Here is a 14,716-nt window from a genome sequence, read left to right as displayed (position 1 = left end):
TGGTTCGTGACTGGGAGGTGCAGTTGTTTATTGCGAACCCAGCGTAGGTGTTCTGCAAAGCGGTCCCCAAGCCTCCGCTTGGTTTTCCCGATGTAGAGGAAGCCACATCGGGTACAGCGGATGCAGTATACCACATTAACAGATGTGCAGGTAAACATCTGCTTGATGTGGAAAGTCTTCTTGGGGCCTGGGATGGGGGTGAGGGGAGAGGTGTGGGGGCAGGTGTAGCACTTCCTGCGGTTGCAGGGAAAAGTGCCGGGTGTGGTGGGGCTGGAGGGGAGTGTGGAGCGGACAAGGGAGTCACGGAGAGAGTGGTCCCTCCGGAAAGCAGATAAGGATGGGGAGGGGAAAATGTCTTTGGTGGTGGGGTCGGATTGCAGATGGCGGAAGTGTCGGAGGATGATGCGTTGGATCCGGAGGTTGGTGGGGTGGTATGTGAGGACGAGGGGGATTCTTTTTTGGTTGTTATTGCAGGGACGGGGTGTGAGGGATGAGTTGCGGGAAATGCGGGAGACACGGTCGAGGGCGTTCTCGACCACTGAGAGGGGGGAAGTTGCAGTCCTTGAAAAACGAGGACATCTGAGATGTACGGGAGTGGAATGCCTCATCCTGGGAGCAGATGTGGCGGAGGCGAAGGAATTGGGAATAGGGGATGGCATTTTTGCAGAAAGGTGGGTGGGAGGAGGTGTATTCTAGGTAGCTGTGGGAGTTGGTAGGCTGGAAATGGATATCGGTTTCTAGGTGGTTGCCCCAGATGGAGACAGAGAGGTCCAGGAAGGTGAGAGAGGTGTTAGAGATGGTCCAGGTGAACTTAAGGTTGGGGTGGAAGGTGTTGGTGAAGTGGATGAACTGTTCGAGTTCCTCGTGGGAGCACGAGGTGGCGCCAATACAGTCATCAATGTAACGGAGGAAGAGGTGGGGTTTAGGGCCAGTGTAGGTACGGAAGAGGGATTGTTCCATGTAACCTACAAAGAGGCTGGCATAGCTTGGGCCCATGCGGGTACCCATGGCCACCCCCTTTGTCTGTAGGAAGTGGGAGAAATTGAAAGAGAAGTTGTTGAGGGTGAGGACGAGTTCGGCTAAGTGGATGAGGGTGTCCGTGGAGGGGGACTGATCGGGCCTGCGGGACAGGAAGAAGCGGAGGGCGTTTAGGCCATCTGCATGGGGAATGCAAGTATATAGGGACTGGACGTCCATGGTGAAGATGAAGTTTTGGGGACCAGGGAATTGGAAGTTTTGGAGGAGGTGGAGGGCGTGGGTGGTGTCACGGGCGTAGGTAGGGAGTTCCTGGACCAAGGGGGAGAAAACGGAGTTGAGATAGGTGAAGATAAATTCGGTGGGGCAGGAGCAGGCGGAGACAATGGGTCGACCAGGGCAGTCAGGTTTGTGGATTTTGGGAAGGAGATAGAAGTGGGTGGTGCGGGGTTGGGTAACGATGAGGTTGGAGGCCTTGGGTGGGAGGTCACCTGAGGTGATGAGGTTGTGGATGGTTTGGGAGATAATGGTTTGGTGTCCGTTCCCTCCGCTCCAATCCCAACCTCACCATAAAACCCGCGGACAAGGGAGGCGCAGTTGTGATATGGCGCACTGACTTCTACATCACCGAGGCCAGACACCAACTCTCCGACACCTCCTCATACCACCCCCTTGATCATGACCCCACCCCCGACCACCAAACCAACAATAAACAACTGCACCTCCCAGTCGCAAACCATTTCAACTCCCCCTCGCATTCCTCAGACGACATGTCCATCCTGGGCCTCCTGCAGTGCCACAACGATGCCATCCGAAGGTTGCAGGAACAGCAACTCATATTCTGCTTGGGAACCCTGCAGCCCAATGGTATCAATGTGGACTTCACAAGCTTCAAAATCTCCCCTCCCCCTACCGCATCCCAAAACCAGCCCAGCTCGTCCCCGCCTCCCTAACCTGTTCTTCCTCCCACCTATCCCCTCCTCCCACCTCAAGCCGCACCCCTATTTCCTACCTACTAACCTCATCCCATCCCCTCCCCACCTACATTCACCTTTACTGGCTCCATTCCCGCCTCTTTGACCTGTCTGTTTCCTCTCCACCTATCTTCTCCTCTATCCATCTTCTATCCGCCTCCCCCTCTCTCCCTATTTATTTCAGAACCCCCTTCCCCTCCCCCATTTCTGATGAAGGGTCTAGGCACGAAACGTCAGCCTTCCTGCTCCTATGATGCTGTTTGGCCTGCTGTGTTCATCCAGCTCTATACCTTGTTATCTCAGAGCTTCTCCAGCAACTTTGTTTTAGTACTTCATGTTAAGTGCTTTGGGAAGTCCTTGTAAAAGGTTGTATGTAAATACAACTTTCTTTCACGAGATAATTTAATACATATTTATGTTTTTGTTAATGATATTCTTGGGTGACTGTCTGTGTGGAGTTTGCACATTCTCCCCATGTCTGCGTGGGTTTCCTCCGGGTGCTCCGGTTTCCTCCCACAATCCAAAGATGTGCAGACTAGGTGGATTGGCCATGCTAAATTGCCCGTAGTGTTCAGGGATATGTAGCTTAGGTGAGTAAGAGGGGGATGGATCTGGGTGGGATGCTCTAATGGTCAGTGTGGACTTGTTGGGCCGAAGGGCCTGGTTCCACACTGTTGGGATTCTATGATTCTATGATTCTGTTAAACTCTGATCTAATTTATGAACTTGACCTTAAGGCAGGGCATGTGACTGAGGAGTCAGTGAGGGAGCACTTTGGAGCCAGTGACCATAATTCTATTAGTTTTAAAATAGTGATGGAATAGGATAGAACTTTCAAAAGTGATTGGGGGTGGATATGAGGTAAAGGGATGGCTGGAAAATGGGAAGCATTCAAAAATGAGGTAACGAGAGTCCGGAGACAGTATGTTCCTGTTAGGGAGGAGGGCAAGGCTGGTAGGTGTAGGGAATGCTGAATGACGAGAGAAATTGAGGCTTTGGTCAAGAATTAGAAGGAAGCATATGTCAGGTATAGACAGCAGAGATCACGTGAATCTCTGGAAGAGTACAAAGGTAGTAGGAATATATTTAAGAGAGAAATCAGAAGGGCAAAAAGGGGACATAAGATAGCTTTGGCAAATAGGGTTAAGGAGGGATTCTACGAATACATTAAGGACAAAATGGTAACTAGGGAGAGAATAGGGCCCCTCAAAGATCAGCAAGGACTGCCTACATGTGGAACTGTAGGAGATGGGGAAGATACTAAATGAGTAATTTGCATCAGTATTGAATATGGAGAAGGTTATGGAAGATAGAGAATGTGGGGAAATAAATAGCAATATCTTGAAAAATGTCCATATTACAGAGGAGGAGGTGCTGGACATCTAAAAATGCATAAAGGTGAATAAATCCCCAGGACCTGATCAGGTGAGCTCTGTGGGAAGATAGGGAAGTGATTTCTGGCTCCTTGCTGAAATATTTGTATCATTGATAGCTACAGGTGAAGTGCTGGAAGACTGGAGGTTGGCTAACGTGGTGTCACTATTTAAGAAATGTGGTAAAGAAAAGCCAGGGAACTATAACCTGGTGAGCCTGACATCGGTGGTGGGCAAGTTTTTTGGAGGGAAACCTGAGGGACAGGATTTAAATGTATTTCAAAAAGTAAGGACTGATTAGAGACAGTCAACATGGCTTGGTGTGTGGGAAATCATGTCTCACTAACTTGATTGAGTTTTTTGAAGAAGTAACGAAGAGGATTAATGACGGCAGAGCATTAAATGTGATCTCCATGGACTTAAGTAAACGTTTGACAAGGTTCCTCATGGTAGACTTGTTAGCAAGATTAGATCACATGGAATACAGGGAGAACTAGGCAATTGGATACAGAACTGGGTCAAAGGTAGGACACAGAGGGTGTGGTGGAGGGTTGTTTTTCAGACTGGAGGCCTGTAATCAGTGATCGGTGCTGGATCCACTGCTTTTTGTCATTTATATAAATGATCTGGATATGGACATAGGAGGTATGATTAGTAAGTTTGCAAATGACACCAAAATTGGAAGTGTAGTGGGCAGAAAAGAAGGTTACCTCAGAGTACAATGGGACCTTGATCAGATGGGCCAATGGGCCAAGGGGTAGCAGATTGAGTTTAATTTAGATAACTGTGAGGTGCTACATTTTGGAAAGGCAAATCAGGGCAGGACTTATATATTTAATGTTAAGTGCTGGCGAATGTTGCTGAACAAAGAGGCCTTGGAGTGCAGGTTCATAGTTCCATTAAAGTGGAGTCACAGGTAGATAGGATAGTGAAGAGGTCATTTGGTATGCTTGCCTTTATTGGTCAGTGCATTGAGTATAGGTGTTGGGAGGTCATGTTGCAGCTGTACAGGACATTGCGTAGGTCACTACTGGAATATTGTGTGCAATTCTGGTCTGCTTGCTCTAGGAAGGATTTTGTGAAACTTGAAAGGGTTCAGAAAAGATTTACAAGCATGTTGCCAGGGTTGGAGGGTTTAAGCTACACGGAGAGGCTGAATAGGCTGAAGCTCTTTTCCCTGGAGTGTTGGACGTGGTGGGGGGCGGGTGGTGAAATTATAGAGGTTTATAAAATCTTGAGGGGCATGGATAGTGTAAATAGACAAGGTCTTTTCCATGGGGTGGGAGTCCAAAACTGGGGTGAGAGGGGAAAGATATAAAAGGGACCTAAGAGGCAACTTTTTCACGCAGAGAGGGTTGCGTGTATGGAATGAGCTGCCAGAGGAAGTGGTGGACACTGGTACAATTACAACATTTGAATTGGTGTATGAATAGGAAGGGTTTAGAGGGAAATGGGCCAAATGCTGACAAATGGGACTAGATGTATTTAGGATATCTGATTGGCATGGACGAGTTGGATCGAAGGGCCTGTTTACATGCTGTATATCTCTATGACTCTATGACTCTATGAACAGGATATGCAGATATCAATGGGAGAATTGAAAGGTGAAAGGGTGCAGACCTGCTGACTTGTCACTTTTACAATGCAGCACCCAGTCTATGCATATTTCATGCTGGTTTAACTGAGATTGGCATTAATATATATTTGATATTTGGGTATAATGTCCTTCACACTGTAATAATAATTCGCTGCACTCTGTGTATTCTGAAAGTCAGAGCTCACAGTCTACTCTGTGAACTTTATATCTTCTGTTATATATTCCTTATGTTGCATTGTCTAACTTCTACTTTGCATGATTTACATTAAATGCTGCATGTTGTGTTCACTTTTATGCTGTTAGCTGTGAAAAATATTGTTTACATATCACACAAAACATATTCCTTATAGTATTCAGTAATTTCAATCCTAGAATGATACTATCCGGTAAACGTCCTTTCAGCTGATCGTTCTTATGCTTGCTTTCCAATTAATCCTTGCTCTTTCCATGCCCCTAAATGCTACCCCTTCAAGTACATATAGGCATACAAATTGCCACTCAATCCTTCAAGCCTGCTATGCCGTTCAGTAAGACCATGATCGATATGATTGTGTTCTTAACTCCACATTTGGTCTCCCTTTTCTCTGAAGGATGTTATAATTCAAACTGCTCCTACCACCTTTCCAGGCAGGGTAGTCCAGAGCATATAAGGTGGTGCACAAAAAAATGTTTCCTCTGGTCGGTTTGCCAAACACCTTAAATCTGTATCTTGTCATTAAGCTTTCTGCCTTAATTCTTCGATCAAAGCCATTCATGATTTTGACCAAACCTATCAACTCTCCACATTTTCTGAACTCCAATAAGGAAACAACTCTAGTATCACCAGTCTCTTCTTATTACAGAGTCCCCTGGTAGTATTCCACTCAATCTCTACTGCACTCCCTCTAAGACTCCTTCCTGAAAAGTGGTGCCTCCAAAATGAATAGAGTACTCCAGATGCGTTTTAACCAGTGATTTATAAAGGTTAGCATAATCTTCTTGCTTTTGGATGTTATACTCGATTGATAATGCCAAAGATCCCAATGATTTCATTAATAGCCTTTTCTGACTATTCTGCCACCTCTAATGATCTGTGTCCATGTAACCACAGATCTCTCTGGGGTTTCTGCATCGCCTTAAAATTGTACCATGTAGTTCGTACTGATTTCATGTTAAGGTTCATTTTCCATTTCTCTCCCCATTTTAGGATCCTGCCAGGTCTGCTTCATGTTTGTTGCAATCCTCCTCATTGTTTGCATATCTGTGTTTTATATCATCTGCATGTATAGAAATCATATGCTGTGTACCCAAAACCAGGCCACTAATTTATGTTTAAAAAAGTCCCGACTACAGATCCCTGGGGCACACCACTGTACAATTCCTTCCAGTTTGACAAACAACAGTTCGCCTTGACTCTCTGGTTTTTATCCTCTAGCCAATGTTGTACATATCCTATTGCTGTCTTTTTAATCCCACAAGCTTCAATTTTGCTATCAAATCAAATATGTGTTACTTTGTCAAATGACAAGTTTTTCTTGGGCAAAGGAATTGAAGATTATCAGACGTAGACAGAAATGTGGAATTTGAAACATAAACAGATCAGCCTGATCTTGAATGCTGGATCAGGGTTGAGGGGCCAAATTCCCAGGTATTGTACAACTCAGCTCCCAGTCCAGCCCAGCTCCCAGTCCAGCCCAATTCCCATTCTAGACCAGATTCCAGTCCTGCCCAGCTCCCAGTCCAGCCCAATTCTCATTCTAGCCCAGATTCCAGTCCTATCCAAATCCCAGTCCAGCCCAAATCCCAGTCCAACCCAAATCCCAGTCTAACTCAATTCCCAGTCCAACCCCAATCCCAGTCCAACCCAATTCCCATTCCAGCCCAATTCCCAGTTCAGCTCAACTCCCTGGACCAAAAATCCAAACTGGAGGTGGACAATTTATAGGTCAGGAACTTAGAGCTGAGATTTCTCCCTTTCCACATCCCCAACCAGGAAACAAAAGTTGGAGTCTTTCTGTTACTTCATCAAAGAATCTAATCAAGTTTATTAAACTTGAGTTGGTATTTTACAATGTTGTCATGACTGATTTATTAACCCATATTTCTCAATTTCCAATTGATTTTGTCCCATAGACCATAAAGCCATAAGATGTAGGAGCAAAGGAAGGCTATTCAACCCATTGGGTCTACTCTGCTAATCGTTGACACAGTGGCTAATCTGATAATCTTCAAGTCCACTTGCCTACCTATTCCCCATGACCCTTGATTCCCTTACTGATTAACAATCTATCTCAGCCTTAAATATATTTAACAGCCCAGCCTCTAGAAGTGTCTGTGGTAAAGGACTCCACAGATTCCCTACCCTCTGATAAAGGAAATTCCTCTTTAGCTCTGTCCTAACAGAGTGATCCCTTATCCTAAGATTATGCCTTCTGGTCCTAGTCTCTCCCACAACAAGAAGCAACGTCTCAGCATCTACCCTGTGAGGACTGCTAAGAATTTGTACGTTTCAATACGGTCAACTCTCATTTTTCTAAAAGCCAGTGAATATGGGCCCAACCTACTCAACCTCTCCTGAAGAGAAAATCCCTCCATACCCAGGATCAACCTACTGAACCTTCTCTGGACTGCTCCCCAATACCAGATTATCTTTCCTTGGATAAGCAAATCAAAACTGTTGACAGTATTCCCGCTATGGTCTGACAAATGCCTTGTGTGGCTTTAACAAGGCCTCCCTATTTTTATACTCCATTCCATTTGAGATAAAGGTTAAAATTCCATTTATCTTTCCTGTTACTTGCTGATGCTAGCTTTTTGTGATTCATGCACAAGGATTCCTAAATCCCTCAGTGCTGTAGCTCTCTGCAATCTTTCTCCATTTAAATAATATTCAGCTCCTCTGTTCCTCCTATCAAAGTGCACAACCTCACATTTTCTCACCTAATATTCTATCTCCCAAGTTTTAGCCCCTCACTTCACCTTCTGCAGACTCTGTGTGTCATCCTCACCACTTGCCTTCCCACTTCTTTTTGTGTCATACACAAAATAGTAGATTCACTTTCCTCATCCAAGTCATTTATATATATTGTAAATAATTGTGGCCTTGCATTGATTCCTGTGGAACTCCATTAGCTGCAAGTTGGCATTCTAAAACTGCCCCTTTATTTCACCTATCTGTTTTCTATTAGATAAACAATCCTCCGCCCATGCCGATGGAGTATCCCCAACATCATGGGCTGTTATTTTTTTTTAAATAGCCTCACATTCAGTACCTTATCAAACACCTCTTCGAAATCTAAACATTTCACAACTACTAGCTTCTGTCTACCTGCTTGTTACTTCCTCAAATTTGCTGGGCATGATTTCCCCTTCATGAAGTCATACTGATTCTACTTGATAGTATGATGTATTTCTAAATCCTCTGCTATTACATCCTTTATAATAGCTAGTTTCCCAAAGATAGGTATTAAACTAAGTGGCTTACAGTTACCTTTTTTATTGTCTCCTCTTTTTCAAGAAGGGTGTTACACTGGTTGTTTTCCAAACTTCCTTGGCTTTTTCAGACTATAAAGATTCTTGGAAGCTTACTACCAGTGCATCCACTATCTCTACAGCTATGGTCTAACAAATGCCTTGTGTAGCTTTTTATCCTAGGGTGCATCCCATCAGATCCAAAGGACTTACTGGCCTTTAGCCCTAGTAGTTGCCCGAGTCTCTTTTTCTCCCATGATTTCTTTTATTTCCTCTCCCCACTATTTCCCTTGATTACGTATTATTTTTGGAATACACTCCATGCCTTCCATCATGAAAACTGATTCAAGGTATTTATTCAGCTCCTCTGCCATTTCCTGTTTCCCCATGATTATTCCCCCAGCTTCATTCTCTAAGGGGCCTATGTTCACTGTGGCTGCTCTCTTCCATTTTATATATTTAATGGAGCTCTTGCTGTCCTTCTTGATATTACTCGTTGACTTACTCTCAAGTTTTATTTTCTCCCTTTCTTCAGTCATCTTTTGTTGTTTTTTAGAACTTTCCCACTAATTGATTTACCACTAATCTTTGTCATGTTTTCCTTTCAATACCCTTAACTTCCCTGTTGGTTTATGTCCTTCGTTTTACTTTACTGGGATATATCTTTGCTATAAATCATTAACTATTTTCTTAAACATCTGCCATTGTTCCTCAACCATCTTTGCACTCAGTCTCCTTTCCCAGTCCACGTCAACCACCTCTGCTCTCATTTCTTTATAATTATGCTTATTTAAGTTTGTCACAACTGTTTCTGATCCAGGTTTCGCCTTCTCAAACTGAATGCCAAATTCTACAATGTTATGGTAGATGTAACCATGCAAAAGCCCAAATCCACTTCAAACAGGCGCTACAACTGGCTTTGTCATTAGAAAATGTGGCAAGTAGGGCATATGAACTACAGGGGGTTGCCGATGGAAGTGGACACCTTCACCAGTCCGACTGAGCTTGGGGAATATCACTTGAGTGAAGGCAACTGCATAGCCTCACTCAGGACGTCTCCTAAACAGAGGGACTCTAGGTCAGCCCACAGCAAAACCCCGAAACAAAGCCAAGCCTTGGCCAAATGGTTAATGTTTTCTTCAGGATTCGCTTCAATAAGCCACTGTAGCTACCACCAGCATGCCGACTCGAGACAACAAAAGAGTCCCACTGACATGAATTGAGCAAGAGAACTCATAGGCTGGTATCCAGGAGAGTGCACACCCTGGAAACCCCGCCAACATCTGGCTTAGCACAGTTAAATTGCTTAGCAACATCCAAAACAGAACCAATCAAATTAAATATCTGGTTAAATGGTCACCTGGTTCTAATGGAGGTTGATACCAGCGCGGGCATATCAGTGATTGCAGAACGAGTCTTTAACAAAATTCACTCTGGACTCCAGCCCTTGAGTTTGTGCAAGACCTCAGCCAGGCTGGGAACCTATACCGGGGAACCTTTACAGATTAAAGGAACAACTTCAGTTCTGGTCTCTTATGAGAAGCCCTTGGTTCAGTTACCACTGAATGTAGTAAAAAGGCTCAGGCCCAAGCCTGACAGGGCGAAATTGGATGAGGAAGATTCACCATGATTGGCTCAACATTTTTGATTAGAAAATGGCCCTATTTAAATACCCTGGAAATTTTCAGATAGGTCTAGGGATTATAAAAGGAGCCGCGGTCACCTTGTACATTGACCAGGAAGCAGTTCCGCGATTCTGCAAGGCCCGCCCAGTGACATTTGCCTTATGTGAGAAATTAGAGATAGAAAGCAGGAGGCTGGAGAGCGAAGGAATTGTTAAACCAGTTCAATTTGCGGAATGGGCAGCACCAGTCATATTGATTGGGAGGCCCAACGGGTCAGTTCGCCTTTGTGGGGATTTTAAATAAATGGTAAACCACTTCTCACAGCTGGATAAATATCCAATCCCTCACATAGAGGATTTATATACAATGCTGTTGGAGGGGTGCTGTCCTTCACAAGGCTGGACATGAGCCAGGAGTACCTGAAATTGTGGATCAGATAACATTCCCAGAAGTATGCTACAATTAATACCCATAAAGGTTTGCACCCATATACGAGACTGCCTTTTGGGGTATCATCAGACTTTTTCAATGGATGATGGAGAACATTTTTCAAGGTATCGCCCAGGTCACCATTTATCTGGATGACATGCTAATAACAGGGAAGACCAATAAGGAGCACTTAGAGAACTTGGACATAGTCCTTAGACATTTCTCCAAGGTGGGTGTACACCTTAGAAGGGAAAAATGTATGTTCCAGGCTCCCCAAGTGACTTGGGTTACAGAGTCGACAAAACCGGATTACACACGTTGAAAGATAAATTGAGGGCGATGAAAGGTGCCTTGACTCCTATGTCTGTACCAGAACTTAGGTCTTTCCTTGATTTGGTGAATTATTACAGAAAGTTCAGACATAACCTGGCCTCTATCTGGCATTATTACATATGCTATTGAAAAAAAGTCAGCCTTGGAAATAGTCTTGTAGCCAAGTCGTAGCCTTTTGGGAAGTGAAGACACAGCTATCATTGTCTAAGGTGTTGGCACACTGTGATCACAAGCGAAGGTTTGGTGGCCATCTTTTGATGTGAGAAAGTTCCACCAATACCTTTACAGTTGTAAATTGGTAATAGTAACAGACCTTAAACCCCTGCTAGGGCTACTCAAAGAGGACAAGGCCATGCTGCCCATAGCTTCAGGTCGAATTCTAACTATACAATTACAAATTGGAACACCATCTGGGAGGCCAGGTAACAAATGCAGATGCCTTGAGCCGCCTCCCACTGGCAGATATACCACCAGTGGTACTGCTATTGGAAGGGTCCATTCTGGTTGTAACATTTCTGGAAATCCATCTTGTCACCTCTGACAATATCAGACTGTGGACTCAAAAGAGTCCCATCCTGGCAAAACTAAAACAGCTGGTGATGATGGGGGAAACAAAAAGGCCGTCACAACCAGAAATGAAACCTTTCTGGACCCAGCGAGACCAGATCACAGTGGAGGATGGCATGTTAATATGGGGAGCGAGAGTCACTGTCTCGAGCAAGAGTCACCAAAAGATACTGGCTGAACTCCACCAGGATCATCCAGGGGTCTCCAAAATGAAGGTGTTGGTGAGAAGTTATGTTTGGTGGGCAAGATTGGATGCAGACATAGCCGTGTTGCTGGGACAATGCCCAGAGTGTCAACAAGGACAAAAAGTACAGCCAGCAGCTCCCCCATATTTGTGGGATTGGCCAAGTAAACCCTGCACCTGGTTATACGTCAACTTTCATGGGCTCAATGTTCTTAGTCATTATGGACACCCACTCAAAGTGGTTGGATGTGCATAGAGTTCATTTGTAAAACACTGGGGTGATGATAGAAAAGTTGTGAGCATCATTTACAGTACACGAGCTCCTGGAAGTGTTGGTCATAGACAACTGGCTATCAGGGAGTTTGAGTACTTCCTAAAGTTGAATTGGCATTTGACATATAAGGACAGCTCCATACCATCAATTATCCAATCGTCTGGCGGAAAGAGCAGCCCAAACTTTGAAGGCAGGATGAAAGAAACAGCCTACAGCTTCACTAGATACCAAACTGTACCGATTCCTACTTGATTATTGGATTACCTCGCATGCAACTACAGGGATAGCTCCAGCAGAGTTGCTAATAGGGAGAAGTCTCCGCGTCAGGTTAAATCTGACTTTTCCGGATCTGGGAGGGAGGGTGAAATGGCTTCAGGAATGTCAATGCCAAACAGAAGACTCCTCTAAGTGAGAGAGACAGTTTACTGTCGAAGATTGGAATGGCCCGGCTGGTCAATGCAAAGTCAATTCCTCTGACAAACAAAGTCTGGGTAGGTAGGTGATCCTGAACAAGCACATGGACCATATGAAAGCTGCAAACTCACAAACAGGGCAGGAGCAAAACATACCCAGGCCCTTAGAACAGCTGGAAAGGCTGTCGGAAACTGTGGGTTCTCCCCTTCTGTCTAGCATCAAAGAAACCTCTGTGTCTGAGGTGGACACGGTAAATGTCACAGCCTTGATGGCTTTACCACTGAAGATGATGAATTTCTCCCGAGATTCTCCAGGTGCAGAAGCCAGGCTACAGTCTGGTACATCCCACCAGTATCCGAGGCAGAGTCAGAGGAACCATACCCAGCCCAAGAAGAGCCCACAAGACAAAAAACAGATCAATGTCCCCAGCCTTAGAGGGAAAGGGATGTAGCGATTGTAATGAGGTCAGCCAAGTGAACCTCATAGAATATGAGTTCCCTGATTGGGGCTGTTAATCTTGCCCAATTAGGGAGCCCTGGCTGATAGATATAAACAGGATTGTCAGAGGTTTTACTCGCTCTGTGAGCTGGCTCTGAGGAAGCCAGACCAGTGTCAAGTAATATGCATGTGTTAATAAAGGGTAACTTGGTAATGGGATATCAGCCGCTGTGGAGTTATTTCAGTATACAGCCTTTAAACTGCATTTTTACTGCTTTAAAACCAAGGAAGTCATAGCATCTTCCAAGACCTAAAAATTCTGAACCATTTAATCTACCTCAGCCTTTTCTTCTTGTATTCAATTAACACTTCTAACAATCGAGCATGCTGTCACCTAGTCATCGCTTCACAATTTACTTGTTCTGCTGGCTTCAACCTTAGTGGAGTCCTGTGCTGCAGGCTTTGGCCCATAATCAAGATTTCTCAATAACTAAACAAAGCTTCACTTGTTGAGTTAGATAACTTTTTTTTAACTGTGCCTATGGACTTAGTCACATTATAATGAACACGAAACTTTTAGATTTTGTGGATACCTTCATCAGTTTACCAATGCTTTTTCACCAGTACTTTGTGAACAACAGCAACGCTTCACTAAAATAGCACAGTCTGGTACTATTTATAACCTGGGAACAAATAATTCCTCAAATAGTATTATAGTTTCTAAATTCACTGCACTTGATGTTAATTATAAGACAATTGATAGATATTTAGAATACGTTATAATTTTTATGTGTATGTGACCAGCTCTCCGCAGTCAAGGTATCCCATATTCTCATAGCATCAAAACACCTTGCCCAGTAATAATTATGTTCCGATTACAATTAGAAAAATGAACTATAGATTAATTTACAACCACAGGTATGATTGTTACGAAATCAGTAGAAATTTAATATCTCTATAAGTTAATGTTTGCATCAATATACGGGACAAATGAATATCCAATGAATGTTTGACTCCTAGTAGCCACCAATTATAATTTCAACGTGGCGACAAATTTCAAAGAGAACACTTTATGTTATGTCACATCTAAGACTGCTCCAGTATTTGTTAACAGATAGTGACAACTGTGCATGTTCATCGTAATATGCAATTTTTAAAAAAGCTTGCATTTCAGTTAGTGCCCTTTACTTTCTAAGGACATCTCAAAGTACTTGTAGCCAATTAAGAACTTTTCTTGAATCATAGTCACTGCTATAATGTTGAGAATACTGTTCAATCCAACGGACGTGTAATCAAGTTTAAAAATATTAAGAAGAGGCAGACCCAATATGCTAAATAGGCTTGTTACACAGATAATTCTATATATCAGATTGTTGTTATCTCATGTCATTGGCTGAATAATACACAACTTCAATTCATTTCACTGTTAACTGTTTGCTAATATTCATATCTTACGTTAAAGCTATCTTTATATCAGAAATTCAGTGAGTTAACAAAAAATGGATTTTTTGGAGTAATAACACAGTGTAAAATACATTTTGGAAAACATTTCCAGAAATAAAATAAAAGCATAGATTTTAAATTTTGCTTACCAGTATTTGGTGAAGCACAGGGAGTCTCTGCTTGCTGAGTTGTTACGTGAGGATTCAATGATCTCTGAGCGTCACTGAAGTCCAGCTGGAGCAAGCAAGGCCTTTTTTGCCTATTTATCAGAGGCTCTTTGCAAACACTCTGGCTCCAGACATTCTGCAGAACAGCAGTAGTGGCCTATCTCACTAACTAGCTTCCCACACAGCCCCCTCCTGGGTCAGAGAAAGGGCAGCCCCTAGAGAATAAATCAAACAGACTGGCTCATCATTGCTGTCCATAGCTAGGTCACAGAGATCCCCAAATTATGTTTATCTTCAATTGCCCTGTTTTTAAATTTCCATTTTTAAAATACCTGTTCATTTAGGTAAGTACAAGCATGCAGTTCATAAGAAGAAATTTTTTAATATTCTTCAAACAGTGTTAATGCCCCAACATGAAATCCCAGCCAAAATTTGAGCAAATCCCAGTTTGGCCAGTTTGAGTAAAAGATGTA

At 43.6% G+C, this 14,716-nt stretch overlaps 1 protein-coding gene across 1 annotated transcript in view; it reads right to left on the bottom strand.

The window, feature by feature from the left end:
- LOC109931675 (bile acid receptor) overlaps positions 1–14,361 on the bottom strand; it is a 152,145-nt gene extending 137,784 nt beyond the window's left edge. Inside the window, exon 1 of the mRNA XM_048612082.1 lies at positions 14,226–14,361. The gene's annotated coding sequence lies outside the window, so the exon portion shown is untranslated. The remainder of the gene's footprint in view (positions 1–14,225) is intronic.
- Between the last annotated feature and the right edge of the window lie 355 nt (positions 14,362–14,716).

Source organism: Rhincodon typus, chromosome 25 (genome assembly GCF_021869965.1).
Source record: "Rhincodon typus isolate 14 chromosome 25, sRhiTyp1.1, whole genome shotgun sequence".
NCBI lineage: Eukaryota > Metazoa > Chordata > Chondrichthyes > Orectolobiformes > Rhincodontidae > Rhincodon > Rhincodon typus.
This window is presented reverse-complemented; position numbering and strand designations above follow the sequence as displayed.